Source organism: Rhagoletis zephyria, unplaced genomic scaffold, assembly GCF_001687245.7.
Source record: "Rhagoletis zephyria isolate East Lansing unplaced genomic scaffold, Rhagoletis_zephyria_1.1 Rzeph_scaffold_06611, whole genome shotgun sequence".
NCBI lineage: Eukaryota > Metazoa > Arthropoda > Insecta > Diptera > Tephritidae > Rhagoletis > Rhagoletis zephyria.
Window position 1 is genome coordinate 19042 of NW_016163694.1, and position 6281 is coordinate 25322.

At 31.0% G+C, this 6281-nt stretch overlaps 1 long non-coding RNA gene across 1 annotated transcript; it reads left to right on the forward strand.

Annotated features, from left to right (window-relative positions):
- Positions 1 to 3327: 3327 nt before the first annotated feature.
- LOC108373337 (uncharacterized) lies at positions 3328 to 4766 on the forward strand. The gene is made up of 2 exons (XR_001848955.1): positions 3328 to 4284; positions 4330 to 4766. It is a non-coding gene; the product is annotated as an uncharacterized LOC108373337 (long non-coding RNA).
- Positions 4767 to 6281: the final 1515 nt, after the last annotated feature.

The window sequence follows — 6281 nt, forward strand, 5'->3', positions numbered from 1 at the left end:
TTTTTTTTTGCATAAAATGATGTGGGTAATGATGTGGTAATTCGATGAAATCCATCATATAAATCAATAAATGAATTTTTAATTTTTTATAAGTTATGGCTTTTTGCATTTCAACGATGATGTTTGTTACGTCTTTATGCATTTTAGGTGACGATATTAAATTCTTCCAAAAAAATTTACTTTTTCCGCATAAAGTTTTCCGGGATTTTTGGTTATTTTTCCTGATTTGTTGGAAATTCACTGCTTGCTCATGCACGTTAGAGGGCTGCATGAACTCATTCAAAACGGCTAATGAATTATTCATATACAAAACTAATGAATGATTTTGGCTTCAAACTTTTTTGAATTTGAGTGAATACTTGTTTTGATAAATGTGTCGACACAACAATATTCAAACATCCATGTATCCAAAACATACATGTATGTATGTATTGCTGTACTCCTATTATAATACGAAAAAACTTTTGTAGAAAAAAACTATAACCGAAATGAGTTTGAATGATTCGAATGTTTTTCGTTCATTCATTCATTCATTCATATTCTTCCATTCGAAGGCAGAAAATTTAAAACAAAATGTATACTTACGAAATTCCAAATGCTGAGCGTTTTGTATGTGAAGTAGTATATTCAAATCTACTCTACTCTGTTTGACTAGAAGTTTGAATGAATTCATGCAGCCCTCTAATGCACGTACAAGCCCGTGCCAAAGTTAAATTTTCCGGGCCGTACTCGTGGGCTTTCACGGGAGCCCCGCAGGGCCCAATCGCTACAACGACTTATCAATTATTACTCTACAACTTTTGAGTAAGGTTTTTTTTTAAAGTTAAGTTGATAAGTATTGCACTTTTTACTTATCAAAAAAAAAAAACTTATCAAAAAAAGAGTAGCTGACAAAAAATAAGTCGATTTGATAACCATTGCACAGCCAATACCTTTTGCTTTAGAAAAAGGCTGCTTTCCCATGATGTGCTTAGTTAAATTGATTACCGCTTCTTAATAGAAAACGAAGAGATTTGATAAAGATTTACAAATTTTTTCTTGCTAAATGTTTTGGCTGTCTTCAAAGTAAGTTCGTCTTGATTATATGTATGTTTATATGAATCTTTTTCTACATTTTATTTAGTTTTATTTATTTTGATCTTTCTAAAATGATTCAATAATCAAAACTCAAAAACCACATTGCATTAATTGAACGATTTTCGTACCGGTCTAGGTTTATCATAGTTCCATCATATATCAACGAATTCTCAAAATTTTTTTATATGGAAGAAAATGCGTAGGACAGTCAGCAAAAAAAATCTCAAAAATCAACGCGATTATTTAGAGCTTTGAAATTCGCACATTATTATACTAAAATTTAATGGGCTAAAAAACTGCATAACTGAATTCTTTTTAAAAACTCGAATTAAGAAGTTCGCGATTTTGCTGAAATTTCGCAGATTTTCGTAAATTTTTGTACACAGTATCATTCTTGGATTTAAATGGAGTTTGCTAAAGATAAGCCATATTTTAATCCCAAATTAACACAAAATTTTTAGAATGTAAAACATTGCGAATATTAACAAAAAAAAAAAGCCGTACGCTCAGTTTTGGGAGTAACTGTATGCGTAATATACTATGTATATTAATGTATAATATAAAATCCACAGAAATAAAACAATTTTATTTCACATTTTATTTTGTATATATTAGTCATTGATTTATTTTCTTTTTCTTACAATTTAGGTTATTCTTACACTCTCTTTCTTAGTTATAATTTTTCTATAATTTCATTACCATTTCATACTTAAAACTACCATTAACTTATTGTTCTAAATATAGTACAAACAATAAATATAGGTGTTCGTTTTATTTTTACAAACAATACATATATTTTAATTTAGTATATATATATATTGTTTTTTAATCACCATATTTCTATTTGCTATGGCTTTAAATTCTTCAGCTAACGAACTAAAGATTTACGCGAATAAACTATATATACAAACATTTATATAGTACATAAAATAGTAATAATATTATTTTGGCGCTTACACTTTAGCTAAGTGTTTGGCCGAGCTTCTCCTCCAATTTTTGGTGTGCGTTAGATGTTGTTACACAAATAGAGGGATCTGCAGTTTTATGCCGCCTCCGAACGGCAAACGGATGTTATGAGAAGCTTTTTAGAGGCAGAAATATACTCGGTTTAGTGCCGTTGCCTGCGGAGAGGCGACCGCTGTTAAGAATTTTTTTTTGGGATGTTGCTCCCACCAGTGAATGAACCTTGGTCCTGTTGAGTGGTAGCATGCACTGCTAAGAACTCCGCTACAGCGGCCGCCATATATATACATTGTATTTTCTAAATGGCGATTTAGCCTAGGTTTCCTTGGAATTCTTATTGAGCTAAGTAGTTGTATACTTATCTTTAGCGCTAAAACAGTTGAGATGTTAGTCTTTTAAACGTATTAGCTATGTACATGCGTACATATGTAGTTAAGTTCTATGCTAATATACAATATATACATTTATATGTATATGTATGCATGTACGAGTATTGAATTTCAACAACGTAGTTGAGTATGTATGTACAAGGACAAATTTTCTTATATTTTTCTAATTAAGCGCCTTATTCTAAAATGGAGAATCAGAACTAACTCTTCATTACAAGCGCTCTAAGCATTTTGTTTAGTTTTTTGTTAAATTTTGCAGTTTTGTTTTTACAAAGTTCATACACATAATTTATTAGTATTTTTTTTACATTTACCAAACGTTTTCTCTTATTACTTAGTTAATGTATATACTTACATTTCTAGTCTAAAGTAATTTTTAATGTTTTCAACACATTAATATTATAATTTATTACTTATTATCAGATTTCAGTTAAAGTGTTTACTACATATAAATATGTACAAAACAGGTTTAGTAAATATTTTTTATTTTATAGGCCAATAAATACCACTTAGTGGCTGTGCTTTCAACCGCAAAATAAATAGTACATATTTACAATAAATTCAATAAAATTGGCGAACATTTTGTTGGCGTTTTTTGTTTCATACCAACGATAAATGCAATATGCGTAAGCATATAAAATTTGTTTTGCTTTAGATTGTTAATTACTATAATTTCAATTTATATACACAGATATAATCGCAACAACATTCAGAAAATTCGTTTTTCCTTACCTAACTATAGACTAATGAAAATAATACTTTTGGTGTGAAAATTTTGTGAACTACCATTTCTATTCAACACATATTTATTTGAAATGCTTTTTTACTTTCTTATTTTTTAACATTTTTTGATTAAAAAATCGAAATTGCAAATAATTTTACAATAAACAAATCGCTTGAAGGCATTTTTGCCATTTTCGAAAACGAAAGAAAAAACAAAAAGCCGTTTGACTTACGTATGTATGTGGTGATATGTATTTGATTGTTTGCTACATAAATATGTATGTAAGCGGGTACATAGCTGTATACATATGCAAGTTGTAAATTTGGTAACTATAGATGTGATTCTTGAAATTTGTTCCTAGACTTGGTATAGTAGTAATAAGGTTCCTGTAGACAAACAATAAATTAATAAATAATATGCATATATACTTTTTTAAATTTTTTAAATAATAAAAAGTTTGTGTGTCGATAATTTGCGGCATGCAGAAAATAATAGCAATTTCAATAGTTCCTTTCACAGTGCAATGCAGGGCGTTTATTTGTGTTTCAATAAATTAAAAATATGATATGCGAGTGCACAAGATATGTTTTAGACATTCATACATACAGTTTTAAATGAGAACTTAAAATCACACAACATCAATTAAAAAAGGGGATTTATTTCGGAAATAAAAAAGCATACAAAAAAGCAGATAAAAAACAACTTATTTGAGAAATGTTAATTAAAATATAATTATTACAATTTATTCTTAATCCCAAACACTACAATATTTCTATTACTGCCCTTTAATATGGAAGGTATGACACATGATTCTTCGAATTTAATTAATATGGGTATGTACTTGCAGATGAATTAAAAACTTATTTACTATGTGTTATGTATACATATATATGTGTATGAATATTGTGGCAGCCATAAAAAATGCATAGTATAACACTTCAAGAGAATAAAGTATGGAACGGAAATCAAATTGAAAATGGCGCAAAGTCGATACTGGTTGTCTCCAAAACCGAATTCGACGAAAATTCGTACCAAAATATTTACTGCATTGATTCGAAAATATTTTCAAATGAGTAGTCTATGTACTTACACTTATTAACTAACTTCTCTTTTTGGTGTTTCAGAAACAAAGTGCTACATGGCGTATACGTGATGTTTGTGGATTGCAGAATAAAGAGGACTTTTCGGGGCAAAACATGGTTCACACGGCCATCTATTGCCAACTACCCGCATCGTACGGCAGGAAGACTTGTAGCGTTATTTTTCAAAGAAAATGCGCCTGATCCTAGTTTTACGCGGGCTTTTTTCAGCATCTCCCAATTATTGTTTTAATCCGATTCTGAATTTTTACGGGGTTTTCTTGTTATGCTTTTTTTCGTTAATTTGGAAAAGTATGTGCATCAAAATTGCTAACCGGGGATACAAGAAACATGCTAACAAAAAACTTCAGCGATATGTGAAAACCCTTTTTATATATTTTCGTAAAATTTGTGAAAAAGTTACGAAGATGGGCATGACATTTTCTTGAAATACGCTTATACAATTTGTTTGCTTCGAGCGGGTTTTGCTGTTTTTTTTTTTGTTTTGTCTGAACCAGGCACCAAACAACGCGTGTAGAAAACAGCACTTAGACTACATGCCGTCCATTGTACTCGTATCCCTTGTAATCTGGTTAAAATCTGCACGTTCTTTTTTTAATACACCTAAGCAGATTGTTGGGTGTCGAAGAGCTCAGGTGTTCATCTCTCAACGCATTGCGGCCAAATGACTCATATCTAATTCTCGCAAATTATTTTGCAGTCTCATCTGCTCAGTAAGAGTAAAAAACTAGATAGACCTTCTGAGATTGAAGGCAACATGAGTGTTGGTCATCTGCATCGCCTCGATAGCTCCCAGTCATTTCTGACCCAAGTGGGGAGTGCTTACGTACCGAGGAATGCTTGGTCTGAGCCAACTCTGGTCAAATGGTCAGACGTCGCATTACCAGGTATTGCCAAGTGACCAAGAAAAAAGCAACATCGTTATGTTTGCCAACATATAAGTGTGAAATAGTCGAAACTTCCGTTGTCAAACTAGTTTGGAAGTAGTTAGAGGGCTGGCTTATGCCCTAAGTGCAGCTTGGCTGTACACTGCAGATACGTAAACTCCTTCCCCTCGACCAATTTTCCACCACGTAGTCCATGGCCTTGAGGATTGCAAATACCTCAGCCTGGAAGACCGAAGCATACTCCCCAAGCGAAAAGTGAAGCTTGTCCCCATTAACTTTGATAAATACCAAAGATCCTGATCTAGGCATTTAGAACCATCGGTGAAGATTCGAAAATGTGAAAGCCCGGGCTTGGTGCTGCTTTACAATGCCATTTAAATCGAATCGTTTCCAAAGGTGCAAAGCATTTCTTAATGGTACGAGTTAGGATTGAAAATTGGTTTTGTTTTACGTGATTTTTTTTTTTTACCCGCTATACAATACAATTTCATTCTAGTAGGAAGATATACCTGTTCTGATACCTTTTTTTTTAATATGAAAGCCATTGATGGATTACGTGATGTTTCACCGTTAACTCATATAAACAAGAAACTACTGAAAAAAAAAAGATTTTTTAAATAAAAAAGAACTTCTTGCCATCAAAAGAAAGTAATATTAACCAAAAATTTTCAACGGAATTTACCAGCATTTTTTTTAATTTATACCAATTTTAACTTTTTTTAATAGGTTTTTTTTTTTAACCTTTACTAATAATTTAAAATAAACTCAGCCCAAAATTTTTGTTAAGAGTTCCTACATAAATTTTAATATGATATCATTAAAAGGCTTGTCATTTCGAAGTTAAAACCCCATGGTAAAATAAAATATATTATATTGAAAACACTTTTATAATCTATAAGGTTTGATATGTATGGAAATTTTTAAACTGAATGGATGTAGTATTAGACTATGATATGCCCAGAGTAGCAGAAAATGAAGGAAAATGTACTTACAATGGTATGAAAATAAAAATGATGTTATGCTCTGGTATTTATGGTATTGTTATTAAAATATTTGAGGGATGTAAATATGTATAAATATACAAACATATGTATATATGGGTAGGGCGTCGGCATACATATGTATTTATGATATGTACAAA